The following is a 19,131-nucleotide window of genomic DNA, read 5'->3' on the forward strand; positions in this document are numbered from 1 at the left end:
TAAATCCCCTAAAATGAGCTGGAAGTGACTTGTAAATGACCACAAGACATGATCTGGTTTCCATTCCATTGACGGCACTAGACGTCCAATCCTGTCAAAAGGAATTGGTTGTCTAGCGCCATCCTTAGCCCGTTCCAGTGAGCTAACGTATTCTAATGAAAGATTTTGCAAGCAACCCTGTTGTTTTCTTCTTAGTTTTTAAACAGTGACGATATCAAAACGATATCTCGATTGCTGGTGGGACCATATCATACCATAATAGAGATGTGTTTTGACACCCCTGCTTGAGATGTTTGTGGAAGAGTTGCTGGCCGGTTCATGTGTTTTTCTATCACGTTGTCGACGTGATTCATTCAGGTAAATCCCATAGAAAGCCTAAGTAGCAAACTCCATCACACTAGTGCTTTTTATTGAGGAATAGTGCAGAGCGCCGCAAATGTTATTGGCTTTCGGTGGGTTGTTTTAATGATGCGTCCTGTGCGGTATAATTATCAGCAGGGCTCCGCCGCCGAGTTTGGCTTGTAAAGTCCACGTCGTGCGTTTCTTTATGAGCTACAGCAGCAATAAACTTTTCATCTTTTTATGAGCTTTGGCATTTTTTCACAACTGCGGGATCACAGCAATTTGGAAGCCAGTACTTTCGTCCGCTTTGCTAGTGTCACGACAAGCTAATAGCTACTTCAAATTGCTAAAAACATTCTGGTATCAGAAATGAAAATTTAATCTCAAGTCTGCAAAGCTATTACTTTTGCCAGGACTTTTTTTTGTTGGTTCATTCACTTCTCCTAGTCAAAATATCTAGCGCCGTAAATTAAGTGAAGTGTAAATTTGAAGTCGAGCGATCTTTAGTCTGCCCCAGATAGCAAAATATAACTGTAACGGACATGGGTCAGATGATGAGCAAATTTTGGCCCAATTTCATGAAATGGATCAGTCCCACTGGCCTGTGTCTTTTTGAACAATGGGCCAAACTCAGTATGGATTCACTTGCCGGATTAGCAAACAGTTTTGTTCCAGAATTGGTCCTAAGTAGCAGACACAACATTAATGTATGGCCCGCAAATATCACATGTTACCCAATCTGGGCCAGCACTGGGCCAGATGTAGTCTAAATTCCCAGCTAGCACAATATAACTCGAGTGGACATGGGCCAGATGTACAGCAAATTTCATGAAACGGATCGGTCCCATTACCCTGTGTCTTTTTGAACAATGGGCCAAACTCAGTACGGATTTACTTGCCGGTCACCAAAGAGTTTGGTGCCAGAAGCGGTCCAAAGTAGCAGACACAACATTAATGTATGGCCCGGATATGGCACACGTTATGGGCCAGAATTAGTCCAGATTCCCAGCTAGCACAGTATAACTGGAGTGGAAATGGGCCCGATGTAGTGCAAATTTCCGCCCATTTTCGTCAAATGGATCTGCGCAAACTCAGCATGAATTAACTTGCTGGATCAGCAAACTGTTTGGACCAGAACTGGTCCAAAGTAGCAGAAAACCGGAATCACAAACTGGTGGAGTTGAGTAGATGATCTGGCATTGATGTGAGGCCAAGGACTGGTGTAAGTAAGCTGCTGACTGTAACATACAGTGGGGCAAATAAGTATTTCGTCAACCACTAATTGTGCAAGTTCTCCCTGTAATTGCCAACATGGGTAACCTCAACCATGAGAGACAGAATGTGGAAGAAACAAAAAACAGAAAATCACATTGTTTGATTTTTAAAGAATTTATTTGCAAATCATGGTGGAAAATAAGTATTTGGTCAATACCAAAAGTTCATCTCAATGCTTTATTATGTACCCTTTGTTGGCAATAACCGAGGCCAAACGTTTTCTGTAACTCTTCACAAGCTTTTCACACACTGTTGCTGGTATTTTGACCCATTCCTCCATGCAGATCTCCTCTCAAAATCTCTCAATACATGGCCCCATTCATTCTTTCCTATACACAGAACAGTTGTCCTGGTCCCTTTGCAGAAAAACAGCCCCAAAGCACGATGTTTCCACCCCCATGCTTCACAGTGGGTATGGTGTTCTTCGGATGCAATTTAGTATTCTTTCTTCGTCCAAACACAAGAACCTGTGTTTCTACCATTTCATCTGACCATAACACATTCTCCCAGTCCTCTTCTGGATCATCCAAATGCTCTCTAGCGAACCGCAGATGGGCCTGGACGTGTACTGGTTCAGCAGGGGGACACGTCTGGCAGTGCAGGATTTGAGTCCCTGGCGGTGCATTGTGTTACTGATAGTAGCCTTTGTTACTGTGGTCCCAGCTCTCTGTAAGTCATTCACTAGGTCCCCCCGTGTGGTTCTGGGATTTTTGCTCACCGTTCTTGTCATCATTTTGACGCCACTTGGTGAGATCTTGCATGGAGCCCCAGATCAAGGGAGATTATCAGTGGTCTTGTATGTCTTTTTTAATAATTGCTCTCACGGTTGATTTCTTTACACCAAGCGTTTTACCTATTGCAGATTCAGTCTTCCCAGCCTGGTGCGGGTCTACAATTTTGTCTCTGGTGTCCTTCGACACCTCTTTGGTCTTGGCCATCGTGGAGTTTGGAGTGTGACTGACTGAAGTTGTGGACAGGTGTCTTTTATACCGATAATGAGTTAAAACAGGTGTCATTAACCCTTGAGAGTCGAAGGACGCGCCGGCGCGTCATCAGCGCACGTCGTCTTTGAAGCGCCCTCACGTTTTAATTACGTCACCCACATGCCGTTACTTGGTCTCGTTTTAAAGTGCGGAAGTTGCGGTTTACTCTCGTTATTATTTGAAGTCAATCGACCAACTAAAACGTGAGATATTGTCATTTAAGTTTTATAGTTTTATTGTCCTCTCAAAAAAACATTCAAACGCTGCATGGATCATTTGTTTATATTTCCATCATTTCTTGTCCTTTTTCAAAACGGAAGCTCCATGAAAAAAAACACAAATCAAACGAACCCTTTCGAAGTCACAGTGGAAGCACAAAATGCGTCTTTTTTTTTTATAAATATAACTGCTGTGCGAGGTTCCACCGAACGAGAGGGAGGAGTGTTCTGAAGCAGCGAGGTGACGAGCGACGGCCGTTTGGATCGAGCAGCGACTTTGTGTGACTTTGAGAATGAACGGAAAACTAAATTTAGTGCAAGCAATTGTGCTTTTTGATCAACTTGAGGAAGAGGATGGTCCAAATTCGTCGTCATCGTCTTGTTTAGAAGAGTCCTCGAGTGAAGATAGTGACGGATTTGAACACGTGGGTGACGCCATCGACGAGCAGAGGTAAGCCAACTCACTTTTTTTTCTTTTTATGCTGAAAAAGTTTCTTTTGAAAGTTTCTTTTGATATTGCAAGACAAAGTTAATTTTGATGCAATATAAGTGTGTGTTTGTGTATATAATAATGTGTAGAGGTGTGCAAAATTTCCGATTCTTAGATTATTCGCGATTCGGCCGTGGAAGATTCGAGAACGATTCACAAACATCCAAATTCCGATTATTGAAATATGCCAAGTAAAGCGGAAGTACAACACACTCAGCGCGCCGCGCGGACTTCGGGACGGAACGGAGCGGGAGTAGCTAAACATTATGCTTCTCATTAACCGGTCCCTCGGGTAATGCCAACGCTCAACTCACGGCTCTAGCTCAACTCATGCCACGAGATAAAAAAACACAACAACATACCTGACTGCTGCCGAAAAGCTGCTACAAGTACAGCTAAGCTACATAATGTTACGGTAGATATCATTTATATAGGACTAGATGGATTATAGACTCGGTAGCGGTAGCAGCACATCTGCAAAAAGCTAGATGCAGGCGTTAGTAAACGGCCGCCATCTTAAAGCAGTAAACTTCCCTGCAATGCTGTTGTAGCGAACCATCCAAGCAAACCTAATTAACTTTTTATCTAAAATACTCCTAAATCGGTAAAATATTGACTTGAATCTATCTTTAAAATAGTTTTAAAACTTTCACATGTCAAAAGTAGACAAAAGGGAAATTATGGAATAACGGGAACAATTTTAACAACTTTAACGGTTGATTCACAACATTAAATTAATTGAATGTAGTTTAAAGCTGCTGATAGAGAATGAGGACTGGAGTTTTTTTATTTAATGTTATTTTTGTATATTTGTTTACTGCTATATGTTAACTTGATACTGAAATAGTAGTTTGGTTTAGCCTGAGAGTATTTTTGAACAATTTTGGAACTAATGTACAAAACTTTATTTTATTAAAAAAAAAAAAAAAAAAAAAGGAGGGGGGTGCATCAATAATCGTTTTATAATCGAATCGGAGCCTCTGAATCGTAATCGTAATCGAATCGTTAGGTGCCCAAAGATTCCCAGCTCTAATAATGTGCATATCAGATCAAAGTCGTAAGTGCACTGTGTGTATCCCAGGCAGGAATTTATAATTTGTGGTGTTCTTCTTTCTACATGAAGATTAGGGATGTAGCACATATTCAGCTATGGTATTCTTTCTATTCTCATACATATAGATTTCCATTATTATTTATTGCTGTATATATTTTTATTTTATACTTTATTATTTTCATAAATACTGACTTTTTTCATGTACATTTATAGTGACAATAAAAGTAAAGTGAAATGAAAATGGAAGGGTGGAAAGAGGACCGACACCCCATGGAAGTGTGGGCTGTGTGATGTCGCCCTATGTCTAATTCCAGGACGAAACTGCTTTTCGGAGTGGCATGCCCGAACATTTTTTAACTTGTTTATTGTAAATATTTTTGAAAATACTTTCTTCCCCAATGTTATATATGTATATTTTTTTTCCCCACAATCAGTCTTCTCAATTTGTGTATATAAATGTGTGTTCAAGAAGCTTGATTGTGTGTACGTAGTTTTCATCAGGTGATGGGCCGCAATACCTAAACTCATAAAGAGATGGCCTCTAAACACTTTTTGTGTTAGATGGTGTATATTTTTTCACTGTTCTTCACTGTTTGGTCTGCTGCTAACCTGTTTTGACTAGAGCATGTATAAAGGCAAAAAACGCCTATGGCTATACCTGTTGTTTATGTTGAATTGTCAAATATAAGTTATTTATTCTAAATTTTTTGGGTTGAATTTTCATCCTAACATGTTGAATAAATATTACAAAGTTTCAAAACGGTTCGTTACACATGTTTGGTTGTCAATTGGACATCAATATTAAAAATTTTGACAAAACGATTTTGGAATTTTTGGTCTTTTTGGGCCCAAAATGATGATTTATAATTGATCAGTGAAGGAAACAACAGTTTGGACATGAAGTTCAAGGTGTCACAAAAAAGGGACCAAACCAGGCCATTGTAAACAATTCTTTCTTTGAAATATAAAGGCAACTTCAAAGGCATGCAAAATCAGACAAAATAGGCCCAGACCTTAAAGGGTTAATACAGGTAACAAGTGGAGCCTCGTTAGACCTTCTACAGCCAGAAATCTTGCTTGTTTGTAGGTGACCAAATACTTATTTTCCACTCTAATTTGGAAATAAATTCTTTAAAAATCAAACAGTGTGTTTTTTTTTTTTTTCCACATTCTGTCTCTCATGGTTGAGGTTCACCTATTTACCGTTTATGTTTACCCACTTATTTGCCCCACTGTATGTTAATAAATGGCATGAAATGGAAGTGTTATCATTATTTTAAAAGACAAATCTGCAATCTAAACACATTACAATATGACACATTGAACAAAATGGACCCCAAATTCAGATTGGGTAACATGTGGGTCATATCTGGGCCATACATTAATGTCGTGTCTGCTACTTTGCACCAGTTCTGGTCCAAAACTGCTTGATGATCTGGCAAGTGACTCCGACAGAGTTTGGGCCATTGTTAAAAAAAAATGAATTTTACTGAATTGGGCCGAAAATTGCATTTTATCTGGCCCATGTCCGATCCAGTTATATTTTGCTATCTGGGCTATCATTTGGACTGTTAGATTGATGATCAGGGCCGCATCTGGCACACTGAAGTTCAGCGGGTGTGATTTTTATGTGGATCTTGCGTGTTGAGGCCCTATCCAGCACAAATTCATCTGCTGCTGGGGGCACTAGATCCCTCACGCTAAGCAACGGTTCAGGAACGGTGTCGTCAAGTGTGTGAGATTCCCCTCGTTTGTCAAGTGCGGTGAACGCCGAGCTTCCGTGGGGCCAAAAGTGCTTTTCATAAAAATCTGGGCGAGAGTCAATGATTCCCTTCATTGACAAAAAGGCGCCGGGCTCTCAATCACTGTCGCCGTCCTCAAAGCGCCGCCGCCGATGACAAATGTAAGTGAAAAGCCTCCTGACACGAGCGTCTGATGGCTTCGCCGCTTTGCCGCCTGTTGGGGATTCATCCCAATCAATCTTGACAACTTGGCTCCTTCAAAGTTGCCGTGGTTACGCACCCTCCGGAAGGGATTTCTCCTGTTATGCTAGCTCGCGGCGGCGCGCTTGTAGACTGGTTACCGAATTTGCCTCAAAAAAATGGTCGGCAGACCTTGAAATTTCAAGGCAACCAAACTCCAAGCAGACTCCTTGACTGACACGTCTATCGGGCGGTCGCCATTTGTCTTTTTCCCCCATCATCGAGAAGATGGGTCATTTCTGTCAGGAGGATGACGGCATCCCCCGTCGGGCTCCGCGCGTGAGCTGACGTTCATCGGGGGAAATGATCAAATGAATTAGGCGGGAGGCCCGTTGCTTCGTGATGAGAGCGAGGTAGCTAATTAGCCTTTTATTACCGGGGACCTGATTCGGCATCCCGCGGGCCCTCGCTGGGCGCTTTCCTGCTAGCGCGCTCTTCCCTCGGAATTGCCTGTCACAATTCCAGTCGCTGCGGTCGAGCAACCCTTGACCGCAGGGGTGTCAAACGCACGGCCCGCGGGCTGCAAGCAGCCTGCCATGAGCCGTTCTTTCTGACAGAAACGTTGTAGCCAATGTTTCCTCTATGCTGCACACGTGCGCAATCGCACACTGCTTGCACGTACTCAGAGCACAAGAAAATGTATGCGGCGCACAAAATAAAATTCAACAGAAACCTATTATAGCGTCAATAAGACTACTACTGCCTGTCAGTACTGCAGTTATGTGTCAGGACAATTGTCGGCGCCGCTTTGATGTGTCACCGCGACACTCCTATAGACCCCAATCACCGTCACACAATGACGTGTCGCTGTATTATGCCGCCATATTGTCCGTCATTGTGTCCGTATTCTCAGTGGTCTCAATTTATCGTGCAATTTATAGTGCAATTCATGGAAGCCCCGGTGCTTTCAAACGCCGTAAACTCATCAGATGCGTTGCATTGAGGCGTTATGTGGAAAAGCTTCGGTCGATCCATTCGCCAGATCCATTTTTGATGCCTAAATCGATATTTTTCGACCCGCTGTCATCGCCGTCTCTGCCTGACATCTGCTACCCTGATATTTACAACTTGTCCACAGAAAGAAAGTTTGAAAAACTTTAAGAGCAGCACTCTAAGCAACATTACCCCGTGTGACCCTTTACTTTCAATTTTCTAAAATGGCGACAATCAATCTATCTAAATGTTCAGTCTTTTTGAAAGCTGCGGTGGAGTGGGCCGGGCTGAAGGCGCGGCTGGGTGTTGTCTTGGGATCATCCCTCTGTGGCAGGTTTGGGCGGTCAAGTTTGTGCATCATCCTTCGTGGTTGGGATGTGGTTGCCACGGCGACCGACGCAGGTCTTGACGTTCAAGGCGCTCACACTATCAAGTTGTAGGTGGGGCAGGAGCGTCCTGACCCCTACCGGAGCACTGATGTTGCTTTTTCTCCACCTATCAGGCGAGAGCTGGTAAGCTAGTCCACTTTACTGTGTCAAAGGGCATGGAGCTTGTTTCTTTAACCTGTAAATGCTTGTGTGTTAACCTGTAAATGCCTGTAAATAATAGGATGTGACCCAAAATCAGGGGTGAGCCAGGGGCAGTTTACATGGCGACTCTGCGACACAAAGACGCAATGACTGAGTAGCGGACTCGCCTCGCGTGCATATGGTGTCGGCGAAGACGAAAAATTGTGAATCCTGCCTCCAAAGTGGAAGAATTCGATTGCGGGGCATTGAGGGGGGCTTGCTCCGTATGAATATCAAAAGCTCCTGCGGCGCGAGACCGCGCCGATAACGTCAGAAATCGGACACGTCACATTGGGCGTGCACAGTGGTGCTACTAAACATTAAAAACAGCAAATATGTCGGTTTAAATTTACTGTTTTAATAATATTTTTAAATTAAATATGTTGAATGTTTCCATTTTTGTGCCTTTTTGAACAAATGAAAAATGCCATTGCTTCGAGTGGGCAGGCATATTTTTTTCCGGGCTGAGGAGCTTGTTGGGGTCAAAGTGCATCATTCGCTGTCGCCTTGTAAATCTGCACTGCCCCCTAGGGCCTGGCATGAATACTACATCGTTTTCATGCGGAATTTCGACATTGTTCGAATGGAGACGGGCACATATTGAAATTTTTCGTATTCTCGGACAGGCACCATGTAAACGCACCCCCAGGATTTCCTCAAAATCAGCAGGAAGTCAAACGAAATGAACAGAAACCGTAAACACCTCAAAATTAACAGTAAGTGACAAAAAACTAACAGGAGGTGATCTTAAATGCTCCCAAAAATTAACAGGAAGTGACCCATGAATGTGTCTTTGTTTAATTCTACACTTTTGGACTGGTTAATGACGAAGAGCTGACCATCCTCAGTGAGCTGTGTTACTCACTACTTGCACATTTTTCAGTTTGAGCTACTTCTGACCCATCACTGACAGAGAAGAGATTGTCTTATTTTTATTCACACACCACATGGAAACGATGACTCAGCTTTGTCGGATCAGAACTCGCTTACGAGCCCCCCGCGGTGATGTTTGCTACTCGACACGTGAAATGATTTCATCAAAGTGTGTGAACGGCGATCTCAGTCCGAAGGAAAACGTAGCAGTGCTAATTTTATTTTTTGGGGGGTGGGGGGGGGGCGGTTTCAGCCAGTGATGGGAGACTGATGCAATTTGGGGGAAGCGGCGCGAGTGTTGTTATCGAGGGCATGAGCAGGCTCGACGCGAGAAAACAAGATGAATCGGAAAGGAATTAGCCAGTACGAGAGGCAGACTTTGTATCTGGAGGCAAAGAGAGCGCTCATCTCCCGCTGTATCTCAGACTCAATCTGCACCCGACACGCTGTCGTTGCGTATGTGTGTGTTGGGGGGACCAGGCACCAGCCCCAGGCACCAACTTTTATGGGCAAAAACATTTTAAAGAGAGGGTAAAATTGGAGGGGAAGTCGAAGTTGTAGTGCTTAGGAAGAATGCAAATGAGGTTCAAGCTTGAAAATGGCATCCCCAACCAAAATGGAAGACCAATTGCCTATTGTGTGGATTATGAAGGGAATAGTATCCTTTCCCATATTTACTGTTTGTATTACTCTAACACACCCAACATAAAATAAATAACGCAAATTGCGCCAAGACAACAGGCAGATAAGGGCATAACAGATACAGGATGCCATCTGACCACGGAAGCCCAACGCACACATCATGGCTGACTGAACGAGATTGACGCTGAAAGGAAGACATCTACGAGTCCACGTCTGCACTACGAAATCCCGCAATCAGCTCTTCTGGACAGTCCAGAAGTAAGGGCGGGACATCCTGTTTTGCCACAAGGAACACCTGATCACAAGAAAACTCCATTTGAACACTAAGCGCTGAGGCTGACAAAATCTCCAACTCTGGTTGCCTTGGCAACAGTGACACATGGACCAGTCGTCCCAACCTGCAACGGAAAATGACCCTAAACAACACCCAAACACACCTTTCTCCTGGACCACAGCCCCGCCTTACCAGAGCCTTCGAAACACTGAATTTTTTAGCCAGCGCGGCTTTTTTTGGGAATTGTACTGTTCAGCTGCTTGACACGGAGAATGGAGATCTGAGTCTCCGATTGATCTGAACAGTTTTATTGTATCACATAGGAGTATGACATACATTCATTGTGATCATGGCCAGCGTAGCCCATCCCTCCTCCCGCAGCCCAGCAAGGGGGCAATCGCCACCCCCCAGGCATCCAGGGTGGTCCCCCGGGCCACCCGTGCCCCCATCAACCGGCCTTCAGGGATGGGAAGAGGGGACGGACCACCAACCACCACGCCCACCCACGCCCGTTGGCAGGCAAATAGAACAATCAGGTACACCGGTAATGGACAGTTGACGTGCAGGATTATTCTGAATCGCTGACGACCTGACATTGAATGCTACGTGTTCGTGCCCTCTATACTGTTTTCAGTTGTTGTTTGTGACACATTAAGGTGCACACAGTCTTTGTGATGGATGACTGTGATGGAATATGCTGGCACACTGTTTTTGTGATTCATAAGTGTGTTGCAATATGCTGGCACATGACAGAACCCCCCTCTCATGGGACGGCTCCAGAAGTCCCAAGGATTGAGCCACCAAAGGTTACTCGGCTCAATCTCCTCCTCCCCAGTGGAGGATTCAACTTCCGATGGCACTGAATCGAGCTCAGAGTCAGACGCAGGCATGGGCTGAGTGCAAGCCACTCTAGGTCGACCCCTCCGGACAGACGGTTGGTCAGGATGGAGGCGGTGGAAGTCTGATATGAGGGTCCGATCTACAATCCGCCCAGCTGGGACCCACATCTTCTCCTCAGGACTTTATTCCTCCCTGCCCCACCGGTGTGACTTGGGCAGGCGGCGAACTGTGTAGACAGGACCCCCGTCCACCAGGCGAGGAGTAGGGAGGTGGTCCTGCCTTCATGACCAGTGGGGTTTTATGGACTAGCTTTACTTTGGAGACATGGAAGGTTGGGTGAACCTTCATAGACCTGGGTAGTTGGAGTCGGACCGCTAATAGGCTGATGATCTTCTCGATGGGAAACGGACCAATGACCCTGGGTGCCAGTTTACGAGATTCCACCTGGAGTGGCAGGTCCCGGGAAGAAAGCCGTACCTTCTGGTCCACTCGGTATGCAGGTGCTGCAGTCCGTTGTCGGTCTGTTCAAATTGCATAACCCGAAACAGACTTCAGATTCAGAGATGTATTCGTCATTGACACCAGCTCTCGGAAGATGACAACAAAATTCCGTTCGATAAGTGAGCATCGGGCCGTTCCGCGCTGCCAACTTCTCTCCTTCAGAAATTACAGAGCAAGTTACAAGTAGAGCAGTTACAACGCACAGGTCACGTGCAGGGATTTTTTTGTACGAAAAAAAAGGAGAACTACTAGTCATGGCTGGAGGAAGCGAATCAAGCCGAATAAGTAATTTAATATGTCCATATACAGTACAGTCTTCAGTCAAATTTGTGCTCCTCAGGGCGTAGGTGAGACCTCAGGTCCCTTAAGTCCTTGTCAATAGTCTCTGTCTGCCTCGACAGTTCCGTCACCTGGCGCAAGGTAGAGTCCACTTTTCTCCATCCTTCCTCGGCCCGAACCTTGAATCCTCGGACCCAGTTCCCGATCCAAGCCTCGACGCGGTCTTCCAAGGCCTTGAATGGCACTGTTTGATCCGATTTGATTTGTTGATTTCCTTGAATGCTGCTGTCTTGGAAACTTTCCGTTAGAGCAGGGCACCCCCTAAGCCAAGCAGAAGGAACTCCAGGACCGTCACGCCAAACAGCCAAATATCCTTGACATAAAAACATAATTATCTTCTGTGTCTACCGAGCTCCTGATTCAAATGTCCAGCTTACTGAGTATATGGAAAAGATGCTGAATAAAACGAATAATAAGCATGTTTTTTGTTGTGGAGACATTAATCTTGGGATAAAATATGTACAAAATGTTGTTTGATTTTCCTCATATATTCCTGTCTGATGAAACTGTTACAGTGGTCTTTGTGTGCGCCAATTGTTGCCACCATGTACACCTTAGGAATGTATCTTTTTAAGAGACTTATAAGAAAAGCATTTTGAGTCGCTACTCACACCAGCTGTGATAACACATAATCACTTTTGCCACACACATAGCCACAACAAAATGTTCCCACAGCAAACAGATGCTAAAATGTTAGGGACATGACAAAGCCATAACCTTGTACGCCCTGAAATTAATCTAGCTGCTTGACTGGACGCTGAGTTATTGTAAACCCAGATTGTTCATTGAGTTATTGTACAGTTTGTGGCCATCTGATGTATGTACCATGTCTGAGTGTGCGTTTTTAGATGTATGGGGGACGGGAAACTGATAAGCATATGCTTCCTCCCGTCTGCCTTTGTCTTCTTCTTCGGTTCCTTTGGGCAAATCATATCACATTTTGTAATTGGTAATGATTGTCAGTGATACCGATGATGATGACAATAAATATTTCATTCATAAAAATATTTCATTCATACATCTTCCACAGATTGGACAGTAAGACACGCTTGCTTCCAGTGATCCCATGAATCTCTCACGTATCCAGCCGCGAAGGTACCATCTGGGCAGGACGGCTCTCGTGGTGCACCTTGTCTTGTTGAAAAATTCTTGTCATTTGTGCTGAGAGACCAACTAATCAGATTTGATTTTCGTATGACAAACCAGCAACAGTTGATCCATAGAGGAAATACAAAAAAAGCAGACTGACTAGACTGACGAAGATAGCAGCAGGAGTTGTAGGAGCAGCGAGGAAACGCGTCCGCCCCCATCGAAGGCAGGAAGGAAAAAGCCTCAGACTTTAAAAGAGTGGTACGGGCTTGAGACCAGATTCGGCGACACCTACGTACACAGGCTTGGGCGGAAGGGCAGGAAGCGTCTCCCTCTTGGCTGGCGAACAGGGGCGGTTGGTAACCGAAGACAGTGTGAAAGGGAGCTGGGAAAGGAGTTATGAGCGTATTCCACACACAGCAGATGTTGCGTCCATGAATGGGGGTTGCGTGAAGATATACAGCGGAGGGATTTCTCAAGCTCTTGGTTGAGCCTTTCCGACTGACCATTAGACTGGGGGTGATAGCCTGACGTGAGGCTTGCTGTGGCTTCCAGGAGGCGGCAGAACTCCTTCCAGAAGGAGGATGCAAACTGCGGACCCCGGTCAGATACGACATCCCTTTGTAGTCCGTGAATTCAAAACACCTGCTCCATAACCACTTGTGTCGTCTTATTAGCAGTGGGCAATTTGAAATGGACTGGACTTCTAATGGCAGCTAATCAGTCAATGGGTAATTAAGTGCGATACAATATATTGTATATACAATTCAACGTAGTCCCCGTTGTTCCAAAGTCGCCCCGCTCCTCGTCGCCGCCGGCGTCTAAACGCTGCGGCGTGACAGGCTTAGCGGCGATATGAGCGGATGCCTTATCTCCTCAATTCCAAATTCATAAATCTTTGAGATCAGATGAAATTGAAGCAGCTTGAAAGGGGCGCGCGGGTCTGCGGGGGGATCGACACGTCTGAGTGGCTCCGCAGGCCGGCTGCATGCTAATGTAGCATCGCGCGCGTCTTTGTATGTACTCAAGAGCCAGTGTTGTGGTGCATTACCTCCGTACGCATGCATTTATGCACAAATGCATTTATGCATGAGGGTCCACTCGGATGCCCGTTCGCCGTCAGTGACGACCGGCCAGTCGGCTTGTTTTACATTTTAACTCAGTAAATGTTTAACATCCGTATCGCCGTATCGGCTTTAATGTCAAGGTTTTCTACTGGAACAAACTCAACAGTTGTTTTGCTCCACCAACAAAAGTCGTTTAGGTTGAAAGGATACTTTTGTTAATTGACAAAATGGTTAATGTATGTTTAAATTCTCCTGGGTCACTTCCTGTTGATTCTGCTGTTAATTTTTAAGCATTTACAGGTCACTTCCTGTTTATATTGGGACACTTTTGATGGATTATGGGGCATTTTCAGGACCCTTCTTATGATTTCTGGATTTTTGGGGGGCATTTACAGGTCACTTCCTTTGATTTTTGGGTCACTTCTTGTAAATTTTTTGGGGGTATTTTCAGGTCACTTCCTATGATTTTTGGGTCACGTCTAGTTGATTTTGGACCATTTTTTGGCAATTTCTGGGTTGCTTTCTGTGTATTTTGTTCATTTTTTGGGGCATTTTCAGTTCACTCAGCACAAAGGGGTTAAGACTAAGGTAAAGGTGCGGAGTTTGGCCTTTTGGCCGTGTTGTCGCTGTGTGTTCTGGCCGGCCAGGGTCGTTGGCGCTGCGCCAGCACAGGTCCGGCGGGTCAGCTGACGTGATTCCGGCAATCTCACTAAGGGTTCATATTCCTTCATTGTTAATTTTTGGTCATTTCTGGGTTATTTTCTTTATATTTTGGTCACTTCCTGTTTATTTGGGGCATTTCCATGAGGAATAAACACTGTGTATACAGTCCCTAACAAAAGTCTTGTCGTTTATCCATTTTGTAGAAACAATTGCTAATAACCTGACTTTTAATTATTCATTTGGTTTCAGAAATGGCTCGTATGAAAGCTAAGACCCTCCCAAATGATGTTGAATGTACAAAAATATATTTGTTTCACTGAAAAAAGATTGATCATTTAATAAAGACATAAAGGTCCAATTTTGGCAAGACTAAAGTTTTGTCGCCTACAGAAAGTAGTGTGAAAATTGAACAAAAACTGTACTTCAAATACAAAGATATGTAACATAACAAAAGCGAATTAAGTAGTGGTGCTGTGAGATCCAAGTGTAATATTTTGTATGACTTCCATGGGCTTGAAGGACTGCATCCATGCGGTTCGGCAAGGATTCCTACAATTTACTGATGAAGTCATCAGGAACATCAAAGAAAGCAGTCTTGCATGCCTCCCAGAGTTCACCAACATTCTTGGGTTTCGTCTTCCATGCTTCCTCTTTCATCCTGTTAATGTCTGGTGACTGGGCTTGCCAGTCCTAGAGGATCATGATCTTCTTTGCCTTGAGGAACCTTTAGGTTGAGATTGAAGTATGTGATGGAGCACCATCCTGCTGCAGAATTTGTCCCTTTTTATGGTTAGGAATGTAAGAGGCAGCAAAGATTTGTTGATATTTCAGACTATCTATGTTGCCTTCCATACTGCAGATCTTTTGCACACCCCCATATTGGATGTAACCCTAGACCATGATTTTGCCACCACCAAACTTCACTGTTTTCTGAGTGAGTCTCGGATCCGTGCGGGCTCCAGTAGGTCTCCTGCAATATTTGCGGCGACTGTGGTGTAATTCAATGGAAGATTCATCTGAAAAACCCACCTTTTGCCACAAAACAGCAAAGTTTGGTGGCAAAATCATGGTCTGGGTTTACATCCAGTATGGGGGTGTGCGAGAGATCTCCAGGGTGGAAGGCAACATAAATAGTTTGAAATATCAACAAATCTTAGCTGCCTCTTAGATTCCTAACCATAAAAAAAGGGACAAATTCTGCAGCAGAATGGTGCTCCATCGCATACTTCAATTTCTACCTCAAAGTTCATCGAGGCAAAGAAGATCAAGATCCTCCAGGACTGGCCAGCCCAGTCACCAGACATGAACATCATTGAGCATGTCTAGGGTAGGATGACAGAGGAAGCATGGAAGACGAAACCCAAGAATGTTGATGAACTCTGGGAAGCATGCAAGACTGCTTTCTTTGATGTTCCTATGACTTGTATGAATCCTTGCCGAACCGCATGGATGCAGTCCTTCAAGCCCTTGGAAGTCAATACAATACAAAATCTTACATTTGGATCTCACAGCACCACTACTTAATTTGCCTATGTTATGTAACATATTTTTGTATTTGAAGTACATTTTCTGTTCAATTTTCACACTACTTTCTGTAGGCAACAAAACTTTTGTCTTGCCAAAATTTGACCTTTATGTCTTCATTAAATGAAAAATCTTTTTTCAGTTTTTAGATCTAACGCCGTCATTGGCAGCCAGTGAGTTAACAAACCACCCAAATCAGTCTAAAAAACAACACTTGAGCAAGTAAAAAACCTAAAAATGTACAAGACCGCCTAACAAAAGTGGCTCCCGCAAACCGTCAAGTAGCCTGGGTCTACCGGTCCGCATTCATATTTGATGGCGCGGCATGCAGACAAAGCGCAAATTTCGTCTCGTGGCGACGAGCTGCTGTAAAAGCGAGGAGGAATCAAAGGCCAACGTGAGGGAAGAGACGAGGTGAGGAGTCCCGGGGAGGGCGCTACGAGCGGCCCGGGTGCTTTTGAAGTGTCAAAACATCGGCGGGTCAAAACAGCGGTAGAGCTCGGTCGGCGTTGACAGCTTCCCGTCGCTTTGATGGCGACGGAGACGTCGGCGCGCCATCAAAACACCCGCCGGCCACGAGACGGACCGGGAGGGCCCTGTTTTTTACCTGGGAGCTTGTCAAGACCTTGGCGGGAAGTTCTGCTCTTGGGTGGGACATAAAGTTACCGTGTTTGAAAAACAACATAGTGCTAGTCAGTCGGAAAACACGGGACTATGTTGCCAAATCTGCCGTTCTGCAGATTCTGATATTTGGCAGAAAAATGAATGACCATACCTGATTTTTTTTAAAAAGCATGTAAATATCAAAAACATAAGAAATTAAGGAAGAACATTTTAATCCTGCTGTTTTTTGTGGACTATTTTAAAAGGGCTACTATTCAACTAGGCCCATTTTTGCTAAAATGCAGTGACAGTGCAAACCAAAGTCAAAGTCTGCAATCAACAGGAAGTGAATCGCATCAAAATCAACAAGAAAAAAAAAAAACAGGATAGGATAAGGAAAATGATACTGGAAGTTACCCAGAAATGAACTAAAAATAACTAGATTTGCTCCGAATGCTCCAAAATTATTAGAAAGAGATCCAAAAGGAAGTGACCAAAAACAGGAACTCAGAAATGAGCCAAAATCATGGGAATTGGCCCATACACTGCTGGCCAAAAGTATTGGCACCCTTGCAGTTGTGTCAGATAATGCTCAATTTCTGCCAGAAAATGATTGCAATTACAAATGCGGAGAACTGCTCCAAAAAGTCTCTTGCACCCATATTCCAAACCCAATAGAAAAAAGGGTATTTTGGATGGAATGTGAAATTTTTATTGATTTACGGGGTGCATATTTGAGACCTTGACGACTAGGGAGTTCTTTGGATCCTCCTCAAAATTGGAGAGACTGTTCATGAGACATGTAGTGCTGGCCAAAGAATTGGCACCCCTGCAATTCTGTCAGATAATACTCAATTTCTCCCAGAATATGATCGCAATTACGAATGCTTTGGTAGTAATATCTTCATTTATTTTGCTTGCAATGAAAAAACACAAAAGAGAATGGGAAAATTATTAAATCATTATCATTTTACACAAAACAACAAAAATGGGCTGTACAAAAGTATTGGCACCCTTTGAAAAATCGTGATGCTTCTCTAATTGTGTTATTAACAGCATCTGTTACTTACCTGTGGCACATAACAGGTGGTGGCAGTAACTAAATCACACTTGCAGCCAGTTAAAATGGATTAAAGTTGACTCAACCTCCGTCCTGTGTTCTTGTGTGTACCACATTTAGCATGGAGAAAGGAAAGAACACCAAAGAACTGTCTGAGGACTTGAGAAGCAAAATTGTGAGGTAGCATGGGCAATCGCAAGGCTACAAGACCTGAATGTCCCTGTGTCTACCGTGCGCAGTGTCATCAATAAGTGTAAAGCCCACGGCACTGTGGCTAACCTGCCTAGATGTAGACAGGAAAGAAAAATTGACAAGAGATATCAACCAAAGATTGTGCGGATGGTGTATAAAGAACCTCGACTAGCATCCCAACAAGTTCAAGCTGTCCTGCAGTCCGTGGGTACAACAGTGTCAACCCGTACTGTCCGTCAGTGTCTGAATGAAAAGGAACTCTATACCCAGGAAGACCCCACTTCTGACCCAGAGACATAAAAAAGCCAGGCTGGAGTTTGCCAAAACTTACCTGAGAAAGCCAAAAACGTTTTTGAAGAAAGTTCTCTAGTCAGAAGGGACAAAAGTAGAACTTTTTGGGAAAAAGCATCAACATGATAAAAAATCAGTCAGGAAGTTGCAGCTAGTACAGAATGCTGCAGCCAGAGTCCTCACAAGTACAAGGAAACTGGACCACATTACACCAGTTTTGAAATCATTACACTGGCTTCCAGTGAGTCAAAGGATAGACTATTAGATACTACAAAACACTTAATGGCCTTGGACCAAAATACATGCTTGATTTGTTAGATTCCTATGAAACAACTAGACCCCTGAACCGGTCTCCTGTATGTTCCAAGAACAAGAACCAAGCAGGGTGAGGCAGCATTCAGTCGCCTCTGGAACAGGTTACCTGAAGGTCTGAAGTATGTTCAAACTGTTAGCGCCTTTAAATCAAGGCTAAAAACACGTTTGTTTTGCACTGCATATCCATAACTGTCTATATACATAAATCTATTTACTTTCTATTCTTCTTGTGGTTATCTCCATTGCTGATTTCAAATATTATTAGTAGTAGTAATGTTTGTTTTTTTTTTCGGTTTTTTTCTATTCGTGATTAAATGGAATTTGTATGTATTATTTTGTTTCTTATTTCGAGTGTCTTTGTTTTTACGTTCTATTGATTTTAATGTGATTTTTATGATCTTCACGTGATGTAAAGCACTTTGAATTGCCTCGTGTTGAATTGTGCTGTATAAATAAATTTGCCTTGCCTTGCCTTACAGGAAAAAAAAAAAAACGAGGCCTTCAAAGAAAAGAACACGGTGCCCACAGTCATCATGGCGGAGGTTCCCTCTGGCACTGGACTGCTTGACTGTGTGCATGGCATTATGAAGTCTGAAGACTACCAACAAATTTTGCAGCATAATGTAGGGCCCAGTGTGAGAAAGCTGGGTCTACCTCAGAGGTTACGGGTTTTCTAGCAGGACGATGACCCAAAACACAATTCAAAAAGCTCTAGAGAATGATTTAAGAGAAAGCACTGGAGACTTCTAAAGTGGCCAGACCTGAATCCCATAGAACACCTGTGGAGAGATCTGAAAATGGCACCCTTCAAATCTCAGAGACCTGGAGCAGTTGGCCAAAGAAGAATGGTCTAAAATTCCAGAAGAGCATTGTAAGAAACTCATTGATGGATACCGGAAGCGGTTGGTCGCAGTTATTTTGTCTGAAGGTTGTGCTCCCAAGTATTAGGCTGAGGGTGCCAATACTTTTGTCCGGCCCATTTTTGGAGTTTTGTGTAAAATTTTCATTCTCT

The sequence above is a fragment of the Corythoichthys intestinalis genome, chromosome 11, assembly GCF_030265065.1.
Source record: "Corythoichthys intestinalis isolate RoL2023-P3 chromosome 11, ASM3026506v1, whole genome shotgun sequence".
NCBI classification, from domain to species: Eukaryota; Metazoa; Chordata; class Actinopteri; order Syngnathiformes; family Syngnathidae; genus Corythoichthys; species Corythoichthys intestinalis.